This window comes from Chiloscyllium punctatum, chromosome 15 (genome assembly GCF_047496795.1).
Source record: "Chiloscyllium punctatum isolate Juve2018m chromosome 15, sChiPun1.3, whole genome shotgun sequence".
Classification (NCBI taxonomy): Eukaryota; Metazoa; Chordata; class Chondrichthyes; order Orectolobiformes; family Hemiscylliidae; genus Chiloscyllium; species Chiloscyllium punctatum.
In genome coordinates, this window is record NC_092753.1 from 46,709,398 (window position 1) to 46,729,822 (window position 20,425).

The following is a 20,425-nucleotide window of genomic DNA, read 5'->3' on the forward strand; positions in this document are numbered from 1 at the left end:
AAATCTATTTATTTCAGCCTTATATATGCAAGGACTCTGTCCCCACATCTCTCTGTGGCAGGGAATTCCAAAGGCACTCAACCCTCTGACAGAAGAAATTCCTTTCAAGATGAAAAGCTACCATAAGTCAGTCCTGTGTCCCTCGATCAATTTTCCTCATAGCATTGTTTCCTCCAAGGAGAACACCTCTCGCTTTTCCAAACTAACCTTGCAACTAAGGTCTTTCATCAATGGAGCTATCCTGCTAAATTTCCTCTGCATCCTCTCAAGAACGTTAAGATCCTTTCTAATATACGGTAACTAGAATTGGGAGCAATACTCTCCTGTTACCTACAGTTTTATAAGGGTTCAGCATTTATTTCCTGGTTTTCTATTCAACACTTCAAAAATTAAACACAAGATCCAATCTGCTTTGGTGACTACATGGTCAATGTTTCCTGCCATCTTCACTGATTTCAGTGCATGAACTACCTGTCCACACTGTTTAGAATTTTACCACCAATTAAAATTGTCTCTCCCTAGCCCTATTTGAAAACATGCATCTCCTCATACTTTTTAATTAAATTCAATTAGCCAGTTGTATGTTCAGCTTGATGGCCTGCCTATGTCCAGTTACAGTTTCATCCTTGGTGTTTGCCAAGTTTGCTACCATCAGCAAATTTTGAACTTTTGTTTTAAAATCCAAGTTTTTTTCTTTATATCAAAAAAAATCACTCTAGCACTTAACCTTGGGGACATCCTGCCTATGACTCCCCAGTCTAAAAATTAACCATTCACCATAACTTACTGTGTTTTTTTGTCCTGAAGCTTTTTAAATCAGCTGATACTGATCCTAATATTCCAGAATCCTCAATGTTGTTAAACAGTCTAACTGCTCCAAAGACCTAACTTTATTAAAATAAGACTCTATGATGAACTATAATTTTTAAAAAATATTCTGGCATTACATTCTGTACTCTGTTTTGTTTTCTGTGTTTTAAGATGATGTCAGAGAGTGGTGAAAGTAAACAACACTTCTAACTGTATTTGTAATAAATACGTGTGACAATAAATAAGTTAAATCCAATTTTGTCAAACACTTTCTTAAAATCCTCACAGACAAGATCCACTCCATTTCCACATCAAACGTCTTACTTCATCAAAGAAATCCAAGTAGATTAATCAAACATAATCATTATTTATAAATACATGCTGCTTCTCTTTAATAAAGAGAAAATCCTCTTGAAGTTCCAGTTACTTTTCTTCCCTGATTATTGTTTCTAAAACATTACCCAGCACTAATAGTTAATGAATTGGCTTGTAGTTACTAGGAATATCCCTACAAACTTTCTTCAGCAGGAGCTTTGTACATACCACATTGCAATTCATTAGTGCCTCTTCTATATCTTTGAATTAGAAATTTGAAAGATTATGGAAAATCCTTTTGTTGTTGCCACTCCTACTTCCTTAAGCAACCTTGGATACAGGCGATCAAAACCAGGTAACTTCTGCTCCCTCAGCATAGCCAGCCTTTCCAGTACATTCTGCCTATCAATTTTCATTGCAGTCATTACCTCTGCTATTTCTACCTCGGCAGATATATTGTCAGCATTTTCTTCATTTATAACCACAGCGGCAAAGTTTGTATTTAGTACTATAGTCTTACTTGATACTTCTAAGCATATACCATCTTCTTTGTCTCTGATAAGGCTCACCCAACCTCTTACTACCCATTATTATTTACATGCTTTCAGAAGACATTCAGCTATATTATCAGCTGTTCTCCTCTAACATTCTCTCTTGACCAAGTTTATTTTCCTAATTACTCCCCCCCTTGACCTTCTGTATTGACCTGGTTATATTGCTTGAACAATTCACTTGACACACATCATGCACCTTGTTCATTAATTTGATCAGTTTCTCTATCTTCTTTGGCTATCCATGTATCTGTGGCTTTGTTTTACCTGCCTTTCCCCCTTGCTGGAATATATTTAGTCTGTACTTGAAATATCAACAATTATGATGCAGAGTATCAAATTTTGAAGAATAATAGGAAGACTAAGGGCAAGATGCCATTTGGTGTCATCAATGCAAACAACTAAATGGCATAGTGACCCCTGAACTGATGGCCAATTTGTACAATAATAATGGTTTTCAAGTAACATTTAGCTCAATATCTCAAAGCCATGAGAGCAAATTTGGCTGTGATATCAAGACTCACAGGTGTTTAAGTACAGGATATTGCAGCTAAACCAGAGGAGTGGAATGATTAGTTTATTCATTCTTCTCAGAAGCAAAGCTGAATGTCAGTATTATTCACCCAAGTTGCTGTTTTCCTACTGAAGTAGAGACGAGTAATTTCAAAAGGTGGAATTTTAACTTTAATGTCTTAATATTTTATTCTTCCAGCTACTTAATGGATAGATAGATCTGGACTTTTTAGATTTAGGTTAAATGGCCACACACGGCTCCATCTGAGGTTTGAATGTACCTATTTACAGAAAACTTGGTATACAGTAGTAAAAGAAACAAAGGTAAAAAAGTTAAGAATTACCTTCATAGAATAAGTAGAAAAGTAAAGAAATAAGGTAGGAGTTAACATTAAAGTCTTTCTTGATATAAACGAAAAACTTAATGAATAAAGTTACAAGTTCAACAGTCTTTGATGAGTCCTCCATTTAGCTCGCTCACCGGAGACCTCAGGTGCCTGTTTTCGCTGCAGATCTTGGGGCACCTCCATCACTGCTCACTCTTCCTGCATTGGGCTGCAATGAAATTGCTGCTGCTGCTGAAGCTGCCACTTCCCTGATCTCCCCTTCTTGCCTCCTGAACATGACTGGGCTGGACCCACTCACACATGGGGACACAACCACATTGGGCCAAGAGACTGGTACAGGTTGTCAAGAGACTGGGCCAAGACACTGCCACGCTGGGATGAAAGACTGCCATGTTCTGCCAAGAGATTTGGCCAAGAGAACACCATGGACCGCTGAGAGACTGCCTTGGGCTAGGTCCATGATGAGACTGGGAGTGAAGAAATGAAACAATAAGAGGGGAAAACAATGGAGAGAAAAAGGAGGAAGAAATGGATGGAGTGGACAAGCACTGACTGAAGTGTCCTACTCCACCACCTTCGTATCAGGTAGCACTCAATGGATCTGCTTTTCTCCATGTGCACTTGGCTACATTTTATGTCAGAATTGATTACTAGACTTATGTAATTGCATCTAATTGTTTGTTTAGAAAGTTGAGATTCCTATTTAACAAGTCCAGAAACTCAGACATTTTGTATCTGTGTTTTTATACAGGCAAAATACTTATAACACAAACGTTGGATAAATAGGGGAAAAGAAGCATAAACCAATTAGTTTTTCAGGATCTCAGCAATCTTTATCCTAATGAAATACACCAGTCCATATTATGTGACTTATTTAGTCAGTATGTTGAGCACGAAAACCACTGTGCCTTGAACTGTGCCTGCTGTACTGCGAAAGGGAATATTGCAGCTGCTTTTTCATAAAGAAAACATTTTTGACCCGTTTATCATTTCATTATTCAAACTGCTGTCAAGATAATTTCAAATTTAATTTGTCCAGTTCAACTTTTGAATTTGGTTCAATTTGATTAGACATTAAAATTGTATATGAACCAATACGTATGATATTTTTAGTGCAATTTGAGCCATTTCAAGTCTTGAAAGGAGCAGCTGCATGACTAATTGTTAAACTCCTGGGATAGAGTTTCTGTTTTAGATGCAGTTGCCATGTCCTGAAGAGTATTGGTTTGAAAAAGATTCTTTCCCCTGAGTTTCTACTCATGTGCATACCACCAAATACAAAATATTCCCTGAGTTATAAAACATACAGTTCTTTTGAAATGTTATTTTAAAAGTAAAACTGATTCATGTGGAGTTAGAATTGATCAATGGGTGAAGTTTGTTTAAAAAACTGAAAATAAATTCATTGTTTGAACATAATATTTTTAATCAAGGCATCAATTCACAATCCCCGGGGTGCCCAGTTGTTAAATGACTGATATTCACTCTTTGCAAATATTTAAAACAATATTGTAGTTAGGGTTAGATATGGTTAGGTCAATTTATGAATAAATTAAAATACAAATTACATTTAAAATTTTTAAAAATGCACCTTTTCCTGTTATTGCAGCTCAAAGAAGCAGCATCATTTTTAAAACCTCCCTGAAGACATGGAATTAAGTGTAACTCCCAGTGCAGACTAATCTATCCTGAGTGTGTGTGGTCAGATTTGTGAACGGAGTCAGATTCAATTTGGTTGCAAATTGTACTTAAAATATTCTGATTGTTTACGATGTGTACCTGATTTTATCTGAATTGTACTGAAAAGAAGTGAAATTATGGCCGGGACTTCTTTGCATTTTACAGCAAACAAGTAATTCTACCAAAATTCACAAACCTGATTGCCCTGGTCGACCCATCGTCTCAGCTTGCTCCTGCCCCAACGAACTTATCCCTGCCTACCTTGACACCCTGTTCATCATGGTCCAGGATCACCCCACATATATTTGGGACACCACCCACGCCTTCCACCTCCTCCATGACTTTTGTTTCCCCGGCCCCCATTGCTTCATCTTTACCATGAACATCCAGTCCCTGTACATATCCATCCGCCATGACGAAGGCCTTTCTTCCTCTTTCCCAACCCAACCAGTACCCTTCCACTGACACACTCATTCAATTGGCTGCACTGGTGCTCACCCTCAACAATTTCTCCTTCAAATTGTCCCACTTCGTCCAGACCAATGGGCTGGGCCCCGCTATGCCTGCCTCTTCGTTGGGTGCATAGAACAGTCCATCATCCGCAGCTACACCTGCACCATTCCTCACCTTTACCTCCGCTACACCGACAACTGTATCAGCACTAACACGTGCTCCCATGAGAAGGTTGAACAGTTCATCGACTTCACAAACACCTTCCACCTGACCTCAAGTTCACATGGACATCTTGACAACCTTCCTTCCCTTCCTGGACCTCTCCATCTCCATTTCCAACAATCAACTCAACACAGACATTTACTTCAAACCCACCAACTCCCATAGCCACCTGGACTGCAACTCCTCCCACCCTTCCTCCTATAAAATGCTATCCGTAATTTTCAATTCCTCTGCCTCTGCCGCATCTGCTCCCACAAGGCCCAATTCCACCATAGAACATCCCAGATGGCCTCCTCCTTCAAAGACCACAACTTCCACTCTCACGTGGTCAACGATGCCGTCTAACACATCTCCTCCACTTCCCATGCCTCCGCCCTTAAATTCCACCCCTATAATTGCAACAAGGACAGAAGTCCCTAGTCCTCCACTTTGGCCCCCAACCTCCAGATACATTGCATCATCCGCCCCCATTTCCACCAGCTATAAACAGATCTTATTGCATTCCCAGCCCACTCCCCTCCCATTTATCTCTCAGCGCCCTTGGGCCATCCCCCATTCCTGATGAAGAGCTTATGCTCGAAACATTGACCCTTCTGTTCCTCGGATGCTGCCTGACCTGCTGTGCTTTTCCAGCACCACACTCTTCGACTGTGATCTCCAGCATCTGCAGTCCTCACTTCTTTGTTCTACATTTTGTCTTTCTCAGCGGAATTACCATTGTACCACTAGGGATATATTTCCTTCCCCACCCCTTCTGCCTTCCGGAGAGACCATTCCCTTCACTACTCCCTTGTTAGGTCCACGCCTCCCCACCAACCCACCCTCCACTCCTAACATCTTCTCCTACTACAAGAAGTGCAAAACCTACACCCAGACCTCCCCCCTCATCTCCGTCCAAGGACCCAAAGGTTATTTCCACATGCAACAGAGATTTACCTGTACTTCCACACATGTCAACTACTGTATCTGGTGCTCCTGATGTGGTCTCCCCTACATTGGGGAGACAGAATGTCAACTTTTGAAAAGTTTCAGAGAAGACCTCTGGGACACACGTACTAAATAACCCCATCGCCATGTGGCCAAACACTTTAACTCCCCCTTCAACTCTATCAATGACATGCAAGTCCTGGGCATTCTCCACCACCAAACCCTAGCCACACAATGCCTGGAGGAAGAACACCTCCTCTTCTGGCTTAGGACCCTCCAACCACTGGGGATAAATATGGAATTCACTAGTTTCCCCATTTCCCCCCTTTCCCCTCCTGTGATCTTATCTCAGATCCAACCTTCCAACTAGACACTATCCTACCTGTCCATCTATCCTTCCCATCTATCCACTCCACCCTTCTCTCAACCTGTCACTTTACCCTTGCCTTCATCTACTTATTGCATTCCCAGCCCACTCCCCTCCCATTTATCTCTCAGCGCCCTTGGGCCATCCCCCATTCCGGATGACGAGCTTATGCTCGAAACATTGACTCTTCTGTTCCTCGGATGCTGCCTGACCTGCTGTGCTTTTCCAGCACCACACTCTTTGACTGTGATCTCCAGCATCTGCAGTCCTCACTCCTTCTTTGTTCTACATTTTGTCTTTCTCAGCAGAATTACCATTGTATCACAGTTATGAATAATAATGATCAGAAGAAATGTTAGTTAAAAATGAGCTATGTATGAGCTAAGATCAGGAAAGCAAATATAATTTTGCTATATTGGAAATAAATTATGTAAATGAAACATTCAATTTGAATAAACACAAACAAAACCTGTTTCATTTCTGAAGGAAATGCAAAATGTGAACCAAAAAGAATAAGTGCCTGTACATTTTTCATGTCGCTCTGGAACTTGCATTAACAGTTGGAATGTACAAAGTCTCACATCACTGAGGTGTCAGTATAGGTTGTCAAAATGTAGAATTACCCTTGCTAGCGTTTAGATATATGATTAGACAGTTTTGCCCCTGAGTTTAAGATTGCTACAGTACAGTGGCTACAAGGGAAATGATTTTTCCCTCCACTGACAGTGCTGCGTGAACCATACCGCAGGGTTACAACAGTTACTGATGGGCAGAAATTATTATAAGATGCCGACTGTATCTAGGTCACCCATAACCATGCAACTATCTTATGATTATTTTCAAACCCTCAGGCATGTTAACTTGTGACAAGCACATGGAACCATGGCACAACCTCTCAAAAATGTAAACTTGCAGGATGTTACAACATTCAGCTTAAGGCACCTTCCTGCCAGATTACCACAAACTGTCACTTGAAGAATTATGAGTTTCAAGCATCTTGCAAAACAGTGTTAGCTTGCAGCTAACTTGCTTCAGCTATGAATTGTGCTTGCCAATTTTTTGACTGCCCCTCTTTCTCGAAGATGCTGGTGTTATGGACCAGACCAAACTGCTCAAAATCCATTAAGAAGATAACCGAGATCCTAAGTTGTTCTTATTTTACAGGTAAGTGAGAGACATTGCAATTCGATTAGTCAAACTACTCAACTTTAAGCAAAACACACTTTATTTTTATACTACAGTTAAAATACAGACAATTTTTAAAAAATGCTTAACTGTAACACTCTCACAATTCCTAACAATATAATATATATACATAACTGCTACTAATGAACTGTTTGAAAATAGTAACATCCCATAAACACAGCCTTGGCAAATGCAAATTCAGTAAAATAGATTGTTTTACATACAATTCCAGCAGCAGGAAGGGAATCTCAGCTTTTAGCTGTCACAGAGAGAGGAATAAGAGCTTCCACATCCAGATTTAAAGAACCCTACTGAGCTACTATTGAAAGCTACACTAAAAATACTGGTTCTGTGGGAGCTTCACCCCACCCATTCAGGCTGCTTCTAATGTTATAACTTAAAAAAAAGTGGCATTGGCCCCTCAAGCTGTTTGCTGTTTACTGTATTGGCTATGAGCAGACTGCTCATCACTTCTTTCTCAAACTTTATTCATTAAAAAAAAGGACAAAATACAGCCCTGAAAGCCATCATGTCATCACATTGGGTTTTACTTTGGTAACTATCTCGATGCTTGTGAATGTGCTAATTCTTCATGAGTGAGGCATAACAATGTGAAAATGGCGTTAAATAGCATAGGTATCACAGCTCAAATCAACATTTTCCTCATCTTGAATGCACTTAACATAATTTTCTGGTTAGGAGATAAAGATAAATTCTTTTACAGTAAAATCTTCCATTATATTCAGTTTTCAAGATGTTTCCAGACAGTGGTGACACTTTGCGTATAAAACACAAAAACACACATCTTACTATATTTTTATAAATATGTGCGACAATAAACCTCAATCTATTTTAGATGCAGGAAATGATAAAGTGTTTTCATTTCTTTCTTCTCCAAGGACATCAATGCTTATTTTGGAATTCTCCAACTTCAAACAACTAAAGGAGTACATACCACGGATTAAAGTTGGAACTCCCATGGTATTGTCTTGGATATTCTCTGTTATGCGTTGTGCCCTCATGGGAGATCCACACTGTTAACATTGATTTGGATTTTTCCAAGATTGACAGATATTTTTTGAAGAGATGATATTCTATTGTAGTAGTACAGCGAAATTGTCCTTTTCATTAGAATCTCAAATTATATTTAAAGATGATGTAGGAAAGAAATATTTAAACGGAATATATTTCTTCTAAAATTTCAGGTAATTGCTATGCTTGATTTGATTTATTGCATAATTCTAATGCTTTGAGAATTTTTTTCAAAGTGATTAAGAGTCATGTCTAAGTGTTACACTGCTGAAACAATTATCTGTAATGAGGTGTGCTTCAAATCATCCTTTTTAATATCTACATCGTCCTTTATAGTAAATACAAGTTGGACCATTTCCAGTATGAAGTCATTGCACTTTGGAATCATGTTCATGTAATCCAATGTGAATAATATAGTGAAAATGTGTGGGATTTAGCATTCATCATGGCAAGTGCATTAATTCAGGAGAATTTCAAATACTCTGTTTTGGCAGCATATGTGCCCACACACAGAAGAACTTGATGCAATTATATTAAAACAGAAATGGTTGGTAAAACGTAGTAGGTAGGACAACACCTGTGGAGAGAAAGCAAAGTTAGCTTTTCATGTCCAGGGATCCTTCTTCAGAACTGGATCTGAAAAGTTAACTCTGCTTTCTCTCCTCACATGCTACTAGACTTGCTGAGTTTTAACAGCATTTTCCATTTTTGTTTTTAAGTGCCAGTATCCGCAAGCTTTTTTTCCATGTACTAATATGGCATCTTCCTTCACTCAAATGATCCATTCTGTAGTTCATTCTAACAGGGAATTCAGTTCCAAGTATGCAAGTTTAATGTCAGTGGGCAGACAGAGGAAATTTGCATCCTATCAGTCTGGGCTAGGTTTGAATTTGTCAAAAGAGCAAGAAAGATTTAATTATAGATCTTCTCATGACCACCAAACTCACAAAGCACTCTCAGCCAATGAATTACAGCTGTAATGTAAGAAATGCAGCTCCTATTTTGCACATTGAAAACTCTCAGAAATGATCAGGTAATCTATTATATTTGTGATATTGACTGAGGAATGTATGTTTATCAGGACACCAGGGATTTTCCTTATTCTTTTCCCATTAGTGTCATGCAATTTATTGCTTCCAACTCAGCAGGCAATGGCTGCTCAGGTGAATGTCTCAACCAAAAACTAACACCTTTGACACGCAGTGCGTTCTCAGTATTGCACAGGATTGTCAATATGCATTCTTGTTCTCAATGCTTGGAGTGGAAGTTGAACCAGAACCTTGTTTCAGAGGTGAAAGTGCCAGCAAACTGAGTCACAGGTTAAAATGTAAATGTATTTGGGTTCCAAAAAGTGAAAGATCAAAACAATATTGAATAATTATGTGCTTCTGCGAATTATATCAGTGCAGCAGGTCAGGCAGCATCCAAGGAGCTGGAGAATCGACGTTTTGGGCATAAGCCCTTCTTCAGGAATGAGGAAGGGCCTTATGCCCGAAACGTCGATTCTCCTGCTCCTTGGATGCTGCCTGACCTGCTGCGCTTTTCCAGCAACACATTTTTAAACTCTGATCTCCAGCATCTGCAGTCCTCACTTTCTCCTGCAAATTATATCATTCAAATTTGAAATGTATAATGATGTATCATAGTTCAGTCTAGTTCCTGTGCCAAATGAGAAATAGGTTTCAGTGTTAAAATGTTCTGAAATGGTTAGATGAAGGTAGAAACTGTTCAGGTTCAATAGGAATTTCTATATTAAAAATTTGAAAGGAATTATATTGCTCAGAAGAATAAGGAAAGATTTAATTGAGGTGTTCAAAATAGAAGGGTTTTGACAGAACAGATAAGAGATATTGTTTCCATAGTTGGAAGGATTGTTAACCAGAAGAATCAGATTTAAGATAATTGAAAGAACCAGGGCCAAGATAAGGGAATCTTTGAGCAAAAAGTTGTGATCTGCAATGAACTGACTGAAACACGAGTGGAAACAATTAATAATAACTTTCAAAGGGAATTGGCTGTTTACTTGGAAAGAAAACATTGTCAGACTTAAGAGGAAAGGGCAGAGAAGTGAGACTAATTGGCTGCCATGACAGGTCACTTGGCTTCTTTCCATGCTTTCTGATTCTTTGAATCTAAGTGTCTTTAAAAGTGGAAGAATAAAACCACAGAAGAATGTGTGGCTACTTATTGTAATAAATCTATCACAATAAGTTTGATAATGAGTTCCTGACTCAGTCCTGAATTAATCCCTTATGTATTGATTGGACACATGCATAAGTGAGGAAGAAGTGAGAACTGTAGATGTTGGAGATCAAAGTCAAAACATGTGGTGCTGGAAAAACACAGCAGGTCAGGCAGCATCCAAGGAGCAGGAGAATCGATGTTTCGGGCATAAGCCCTTCATTAGGAATGGATAAGTGAGCTGAATGGAACTCAGAATGTGAGACCAGTTTGTGTATTATTTCTCTGGCATGAATGATTTATGATATCGTTTGGGGAGGTGGGGGTGCAGGATTAAGGTGCGAGCATATATGTATATATATATATAAGGAAGTCAACAAAGAAACACCAAGCCTGTGACTGCACAGGCAAACCAGCCACATTAAGGTTGTGAGAGGCAGGGGGCTTGAGTAGCTCCAAGTTGACATACTTCCTGCACAATCTTAACAAGCCTTGCTTTCAGTCTAAGACTTATTTTCATGGAACATGGACACTTTTATTATTTATATATATAAATAATAATGATAAGTGGAAACTGCACAAGCTGTATTTTTGTCTAGTTTTAGATGAATGGCACAGCAACTACATCAATGTGAGTCAACTTGCTTGTTACCAACTCGTGATGGCACACACTTCCCTTTCTGTAAGACATTAGTGAAACAGATAGATACTTACAACAATTAATGATCATGGTGCCATTATTAATACCAGCATTCAATTTCAGATTTATTAGTTAATTGAATTTAAATTCCAGCTGTTATTCATGAGAGATTTGAACCCATGACTCCTGAACATTTGTCTGGGCCTTTGGATTACTAGTCAATGACATTATTCCTATACCACCATCTTCCTATTTTAGCTATTTTATTAAATCTGTTTAGATATGTTATGATACACCTCTGGAGCAGGTGGGACTTGAACTCAAGCTTTCTGGCTCAGGGATAGAGACACTCAAGACTTCCAATTTCTCCATTTACCACTATATTAACAATCCCGATATTTATGTTTAACAAAGGTCTAAACATTTGTGGTAGAGACACAGATGAACTGACATGAAAGGGAATAAAATAATAGATAAGTCAAGGGAATGTTTCATTTTCCATGACTCTCGTTGCATACTTTTAACACCCTCATGACATTTCAGAAGTGCTTCAGAATCAAGGATTGATTTGGAGTAGGGCTTACAGGCTGTCAAATTAAACACAGCAAGGTCTCACAGCAACAATGAATTAACTGACTAGCTGATCTGTCTTATTGTTGGTTGAAGCAATCCTTTTCATGTTTAAGTTACCGAACACTTGACAAAAATAGAGCCCATACAGCTTCCACTTATTGTAATCTCATGATAAGATTCATCAGACATTAGATAAAGCAGACACTACACATTTAGCAGAACAGTAGTTGTGCTCCCACAGTCTAATTTTGACCAATATGAGCTTTTTCAATTAAAATAGTTAGATATATATTTGAAGACTTTTTTTTTAGACTGAATGAAAACTGGTTTGTTTTTATCAGTTCCTCACAATTATTTCACTCCATGTGTGTTCATAAGTCTCCCAATACTACAGATCAGTTGCAGATCATTTCAACAGTTTGTAAAAAAAAATTAACGTATTTCTACCAACAGGCCAGATTAGCATTTACCAATGGGAAAGTGTAAAGGTTACTATTGACCAGTGGTGTGGAACAAGTTTGCAGTGAAGTGAAACAAAATACAGAAGTTTCTGGAAAAACTCAGCAGGTCTGTATCTGTGCAGAGAAATCAAAGTTAACATTGCAGGTCCAGTGACCCTCTCTCAGAATTGGAGTGAAGTGAAAATTGATTTTCAATATGCCAGCTTTTATTTTCCATTGCCTTGAAAATATTCTCAGATTTTTCATTTCAAACCAAGAAAAAGCAGCAGTGGGGCAGGGTTTGATTTAGACATTGGCTTCCTGAATGCTGGCTGGGCAGCCAGTGAAAAATCCACTGTGCCCCTTCCAGGTAATGCTTGCCAATCTGTCAGCAGTGAGGCCAGCTTCATCTGGAATCAAGACTCTTGGAGTGGGAGTACCCTTCAATAAAAGATCAAAAGGCTTGCAGCACTTGTTCTGAGAACATCACAGAAAAGTGTATGGCTGCTACCAGAAGAGCATCCCAGGATGGTGGAGCACCCATTGGGAACCAAACTGCTTGATGTCCAGTCACTTGAACAATTACTGATTACCTTCACTCGAGGAAAGGCTGCTCCCTGAGGTGACGAACGTTTGCATGCTCAACTATTACGAGGCCACTTGGCAGCATAGTTAATCCCAGTGTCAGCAGGCTGAAGTCCTTGAATTGTCCTTAAGAGCCTAAATTGGTGGCAGGCAGAAAGGTCGAAATTGTGCCTTTCTATTTAGAACCTAATTCTGGTTGGGAGGTCAGGAGAGGAATGCAGTTTGGTTCCGCTATCATCCCATCTAATTATGTGCTCAACCTGTCTCCAGGTTTGTCATTTCTGGAAGCAGAACAATCTGCTCTCGGAAACTGTGGTCTTCTCCCACATGACCTTCCTGCCAGCCCCTACTAGTATGTGATGCTGGGTAAGGTATATTTATGGTAGTTCACTGTCATCAATTCTCCTTTGTCTTTACTTCATCTGATTAGGAATAGATTATACATTACTGCACAGTATCTACAGAAGTGACACTGTTACTAGAAAAAAGGAAGATCTATTGCACAAAAGTAATAATTAAAACCACATTTGGTGAGCACAATTGCTAGGATCTACAGAGGAAGAACTAATATAATGTGAACACAACATAGGCAGGCTAGTGTCTAGTTAAGGGTCTGATTGGCACAGTCTTCATTGGATTTCTTCAAAAGGTGATGTTTCCAGCCAGTGGGCGAGTCCCTTGCTATTTCTATTTAAAACCCACCGGAACAACGCAGTGGCTTAGTGATTAGTACTTCCCCAGGTTCAATTTCATCCTTGAGTGACTCTCTGTGTGGAGTTTGCACATTCTCCCCATGTCTACCTGGATTTCCTTTGGGTGCTCCAGTTTTCTCCCACAGTCCAAGGATGTGCATTTCTGGTGGATTGGCCATGTTAAGTTGCACATAAAGTGCCCAGGGATGTGCATGGTAGGTGGGTTAGCAATGGGAAATGCAGGGTGACAGGGATTGGGTAAGGGGAGTAAATCTGGTTGGGACACTGTTCGGAGGAGTCACTATGGACCTGATGGGCCAAATAGCCTGTTTCCACACTGTAGGGATCCTATGATTGCTTTCCTTTTCCAATTGTGGCATTATACATCGTGAGTTCAAGTTTGTTCTTGCTGTACTGGGGCTTGATTTACAATCACCCTGAGGCATAGTTAGGTGTTGGCACACTTTGAAAATATCAATCCTAGATGCGTGTCAGTCTTTTGATGCTGCTTTTTTCAAGGTGGGTTGGGGAGTCAGGGTTTGAAACTAGCATCCTGCTTGCCTCCAATTATCTGCCTGTTCAGCTCCTTGAAGAGCTTGTTAATGAGCTGGGAAGTCAAAAAGGTGACTTTCAAATTGCAGATCAGAAAAAGCAGAGAGTCTGGTGCACACGATTACAGTTTCCAGAAGTATGTTATGTTGCTGCTGAAGTAAAGATTTTGCAAAAAAAATGAGTTAATTCATACAGAGCAAATCTAATACTTGTTCATTGATTGTCTGTGCCCTGAGGCTGTGAGCTGTCTGATATTCTGTCTGATCTATTCTGTGAGACAATGACAAGCCCAGTAATGGTTGCAATTTATGTTTTGGGATTGTGTTTAGCAGTTAGTCCTTATCTCTTGGCAGCACTCAACATCACTAATTGGCTGACAAATTAGCCTCTGGACCCATAAAAAAATTGCACGCAAAATAATGTTAAGTTAAGCAACATAGATATGATCGGGAGGTGCTAGTGATGGACTGGGTTGGACCAGGTCAAAAGTCACACAACACCAGGTTATAGTCCAGCAGGTTTATCTGAAAACACGAGCTTTTGTAGCACCTGAAGGAGTGAGGCTCCAAAAGATTGTGTTTTCAAATAAACCTGTTGGACTATAAGTTGGTGTCATGTGATTTTTGACCTTGTCCAACACAGGCATTGTACAGATTCGGATATGGGAATGATGCAGGTGTTGAATTCCTGAACCTGAATTAAAAACTGAACCAAGGTTGCATTGACATAGGATTCGGTTTTGTCATATTTTGTTAATGCAACCAGGAATTAATGTGGAATACCTACAGGTTCATACGAATTTAGACATGGAAATACTGGAAACAATAATATTCAAACCTGATGGAGGAGGGCTCCACAAATGGCTATTCCTATTACAGTCGGAAAGAAATGAAAAAGATAATTCAACTTTATTAAAGTATCTGTACCAAAGGACTATACCGATTGCCCCAGGTTTTACATCAATATCCACAAACCAGCAAAGTCTTTCTCACAAATACCTTGTTCTACCTTCACTCAAATGAAATGACATGACACTTTAATGTAAAAGAAAATCCTCAGGACACAATGATGGCAGCAAGTTCTTCTTGACATGACGAATAATCAAAAATGTGAAATACATTTCCAAGTAGAGCGGTGAAGGTGTTGGAATCACTTAAGGAGCAGCATATGATTGATGGATTGTCAGATCTTTCTGCGTGGTGATCTAGGTGGAACAAATGTCCTTTCTCATTAGTTGATACCTTGGGAAGTTCAACCAGTGGGAACTACCAAATGATAGCAGACCGATAACTTTTACAATTTTTTTTCTGAAATGTCCTTACCTTTCCACTAACTGCTTTATATCATGAGAAAGCATTTTTACCATCCCCTACTGGAGATACAGAACAAGAGAAGGTTTAGGATGACGATTCAGGCAGATTTATGGCGCGGTGCATTGGGGCTGTGAAGAAAATTCATCAGAATCTATTGAAATAAAATCGCAAGCTTGCTGAATCGGAATTAAATGTTACGAGAGCAAGTTATATTTTGTAAACAAAAATGAATATCAATCCTAATGAATAAATGTCCTGTGCAAATCCATGAGAGGAGAAAGAGCTGCAGAATTGATTTGAGAAGGAGATAATCTAGAACTAGGTCACCGACATGGTTGTGTAATTCTAACTTGTTTCAGACTTGATTGCATTCATGAATAATATACGATGTTAAATTCGGATTTAAAAAAAACTGTTAACACCTCATCAGAACTTGTGTTTTGCTCCAAAGTCACAATAAATAAACCTACAGTTTTAAAAAAATTCAATTAGCTCTTAACACTTCCTTTTCATGCTTACAGATGGTTGCAATGTAATTACCATCTCTGCAGAGAAAGGACAGTGTTTGAAGATTACGTTTATAGATGATTGTGCCATTGTACTCAGGTATAAACTGTACCTTGTAAGACCTTGGCTCAATCTACCAATTTACTTTCTTCTATGTGTGAGCCTAGTCCTGCGTGCTCTTTTAAATGAAGCACTAGGAGAAGATATTCAGTCTCACACTCTTGAGTTATTTTAAACAGTAAGTGGACAAAGCATTCAGAGATCTGGGTCTAACCCTTTTTTCCCTGACCAACTACCACATGTGCCAGTTCAAAAAGTAAGACCTCGTTCTGTGCCTGCCCCAGTCTTTTATACAATAAAAAACGTCATACACACACTGAGGTAGAATTATCTTCTCATTGGCTGTTGATCTGACTCCATTCTCCGCCTCCTCGCATTCCCGGATGTCCGACCCCACGTGAGCTTCTTTTGCCCACGAAACAGATCATCACGTGACCTCCTTGGCCCACTTCCTGGGCGCGAAACAGAATGTCACGTGACCGCCTCGCACTCTTCTGGGCGCGAAACGGAACGTCACGTGACCGCCTCGCACTCTTCCGGGCGCGAAACGGAATGTCACGTGACCGCCTCCTGTGTGGGTTAAACGGTGTCTTCACAGGCTTCTGACTGCTGCAGAGATTCACAGTCACAGCCAGCCTTCAGTTTTTTGTGTAAGCCATATATTTACAACCTGTTCTACTAACTACATGTTTAACTCACTTTTGCTGCTGCAGAAGAACTGGCAACTGGATTCAGTGATACATCACAAAGTAGCTTACAATTTCACATGTTTGCAAGTGTGTAAATGGAGCTTCTGAAAAACATTTGTGAACCAAATCTAATCTAATTAGGTTTGCTTATTCTCTGCTGCACTTGTTTTAAGCACCAAATCCCCCAAATGTTATTGGGCAAGTGGATTATCTGCTTACAGGACTGGTGATGCACTAAACTTAAATTGCTGATGTGATTCAGGACTAGAGTAATTTGGTGGTTGTTTTTGACTGGCGCAGTTGGGCCAAAGGGCTTTGGTGGGCTGAAGGGCCTTTTTTATTAAAATATATTTTTATTGAAAATTTTTTTTCTTTTGAATATTACAACAAATATAAAACCAAACAATTCAAACCAATATTAAAAAACAAACCCACTATTTACTTTCTGGCACAAGAAGTGCGGATACTGAAAAGCCTTTTATTGTGAGAATCTAATGAAAGAGAATTAACAAAACCAAGAAGAAGAGATACTGGATCCAGCTCCACCTCTGTCCCCAAGCCTTCTCTATTTCGCCTACCACAGTGCTCCAGTATGCCCGCAGCCTGGATCTGCCTCCCCAGGACCTCGCGAGATTTGGCCAGCTCCTCAACAAGTGTCTGGTGAGTAAGCAAGCCTGCTGCTTCAGAGGGCCCAGCCCCGGGTGAGCTTCCTCCTTTCTTCGGGATTCTCCAGCCACAAGGACAAAGCTGAGTAGATTTGTTTCCAGGTTTCTAGCTCCTTTACTGTGTTTTTACTCACAGTAAAGTGTTTGAGATGGGTTCTGGCTCTGTCAGGTCAGTGTTGCATCGCGGAGCCTAGCTAACGTAATCCTAACAGGACGCTGCCATCTTGGATCCCCAGAAGGGCTTTTTTTCTGTGCTGTAGACCTCTGTGACTCTGAGAAAGATCAGAGGCGTGCACAAATTGTAATGACACAACAAGTTTAAACATGTAAAGTATTTGCCCAGAATTCTCCATACATGTCTCTTTGCTGGGGGTTGAAGAATTGAGTTAGATACCTGCCACATAACCGGATACTAACTCCAGAAGCGACTTTCTGTGTGGAGTTTGCACATTCTCCCCGTTTCTGCGTGGGTTTCCTCTGGGTGCTCTGGTTTTCTCCCACACTCCAAAAATGTGCAGGTTAGGTGAAATGGCCATGCTCAATTGCCCGTAGTGTTAGGTGAAGGGGTAAGTGAATGGGTCTGGGTGGGTTGCAGGTCGGTGTGGACTTGTTGGGCCAAAGGGCCTGCTTCCACACTGGAAGTAATCTAATCTAATCTAAAGTGGTAAACTGTTAATTTCTTCTTGTCTAACCCAATGCTGTAACCACAATCAATCCTGGGCTAAATGTTGGCAAATGGGACTTGGTCAGATTAGGATGTCTGTTCAAAACAATGAATTGTATTTATGATTCTAATAGAGGGCTGACTGTTCTTGAAATCTAGAAAGATTGTATAAAGTTGCAACACAGAGAGATTTTGGTGCCGTTGTGCATAAATCAAAAAAAAAGTCAGAATGCAAATTCAGCAAAAATAGGGAAGGCAAATGATTGATTCGTCTTCATTTTAAAGTGAATTGAGTATAAGAATAAGCAAGTCTTGCTAAGATTATTCTAGAATGCACCTAGAATACTGTGAGTAGTTTTAGTCTCTTTATCTGAGGAAAGATGTACAGGTTCCAAAGACAGCCCAGAGGTAGTTTATTCTTGGAAGGGATGGATTTTCTTCGGAGAGGTTGTGTAGATTGAAGTTTAGAAGAATGAGAAATGACCTTGTCAAAATATGCAAGATTTTTAGGAGAATTGACAGGATAAGTGCTGAGAAGCTGTTTTCCTTTGTAGGAGAGTCTAGATCCAGGCGTCATTTCTGTGTAAAGGGTAGCCCAATTAGGACAGAAACGAGAAGCTACTTCTTTTCACAGAAGGTAATGAAACTGTGAAATTCTTTACCCACAGAGGGATGTAGAGGCTGGGTTGTTGTGTAAGTTCAAAGCTGAAATAAACATATTTTTAATCAATAGTAAATGAAAGGTTATGTGGATATTACAGGAAAGTGGTGTTGAGGATTATCAGATTAGCCATGATTTCATTGATTGGTGGGGCAGACACGATGGACCAAATGACTTACTTCTGCTTCTACATCTTAGATCCTCTATTATACCCCTGTTCTTTGTTACACCCATCACCATAGCCACCTCTCTGCACCTCTTCCACTATCAATTTATTGCGACAAGCAGCATTAAGATGTAGAATATCTGCTTTTTCATAGCATTTTGCATGAGCTTTTCCAGCTCATTGTTTTTACCTCCACTACTAAAGATGGGAAAAGATATTATTTCTACTCCTGTTTAACAATAAATAATATGCCTCAAAATACAAGTGAACAGATTTCTAGGAAGCTTGGTACATAAATAGGGTTTAGCCAAGGGTTTATTATTTTTTGTCCAACATGCAGGTCTTGATCCTAGAAATGTTTTAAAGGATCCTTCTGATAAAATTGGGAGATAGGAAAAGATCATATTTTCTTTTAGAATGATATGGTTTACATCATTTTGAATGGTGTGAATTGTCCTTCCAGTGGGTTGAAACTTGTCATCACAATCAAAATGTGAGCAGAGATTTGCAATTTTGGAGAAGATTTGTGGCTCAGGTTGAGGTTCTGGTTGTAAGCTTGCTCACTGAACTGGTAGGTTTGTTCTTAGATGCTTCATCACTGTGCTAGGTAACATTATCAGTGAGCTTCCAGTGAAGCATTGGTGTTCTGTCCCTTTTGCTATTTATCTGTCTCGGTTTGTTGTGGTAGGTGATATCATTTCCAGTTCTGTTTCTGACAGGTTAGTAAATGGGGTTTGTTAATGGAGTTCTGGTTTGAATGTCAGACCTCAAGGAATTACTGTGCATGTCTTTGTTTAGCCTGTCCCAGGATGGATGTATTTTCCTAGTTGAACTGATGTCTCTTTTTGTCTGTGTGTATGGATGCCAGTAATAATTGGTCATGTCCTTTATTGGCTAGTTGGTGCTCATGTACCCTGGTGGCTAGCTTCTTGCCTGTCTGTCCATTGTAATGTTGTTGCAGTCCTTGCAGGGTATTTGTATATGACATTTGTTCCGCTTGTTTTTGGTCCGGGGTCCTTTAAATTCATCAGGAGCTGTTTCAGTGTGGTAGTAGGTGCCTAGGGGCTGGAGGAGTCTGGTCATCATCTTTGAGATGTCTTTGATGTATGGCAGGGTTTCATACTCTGAAACCCAAACTGTTGCTGGTAGGGTACCTGGAATCAATATGATGAAAAGAATCACTTCTAATTGACACAATTATTAAGTGTAAGTTCAATATTGTTTAGTTTCATGTGCCAAGTACAATTCTCATCTGAAGAATATGAATGATCCTTGCTTTTGTAAGATTTGTATGCTTCCATGATTACACAAAGTAATTTACAAAAGTATCCTCTTGTGATGAGATTGATTTTCCCTTTTTGGCTGTCTATGCTTGATACTTCCCATGTAATGTAACTCTAAAAATGACGATGTCAGTTTGTAAACAATTGGGAATTTAAACACTTACCACACCAACATTGGGCTGAAACTTGGTCATGCAACACTACACAGCTGCCACATTATGGCTGCTTTTTGAACTGCGCATGTTCCTTTGAATACTCCCAACCGACTGTACAGACTGATGGTGTTGTCCAAGATTTCTCAGAAGGCCTACAAGGACCAAATCCCAGATGACTCAAGTGGAGTTTCTTACCA

At 39.6% G+C, this 20,425-nt stretch overlaps 1 protein-coding gene across 4 annotated transcripts in view; it reads left to right on the forward strand.

Moving 5' to 3' along the window:
- The window catches only part of LOC140486218 (limbic system-associated membrane protein-like), an 884,602-nt gene that overhangs the window by 686,245 nt on the left and 177,932 nt on the right, over positions 1-20,425 (forward strand). The gene's annotated exons all lie outside the window — the stretch shown is intronic.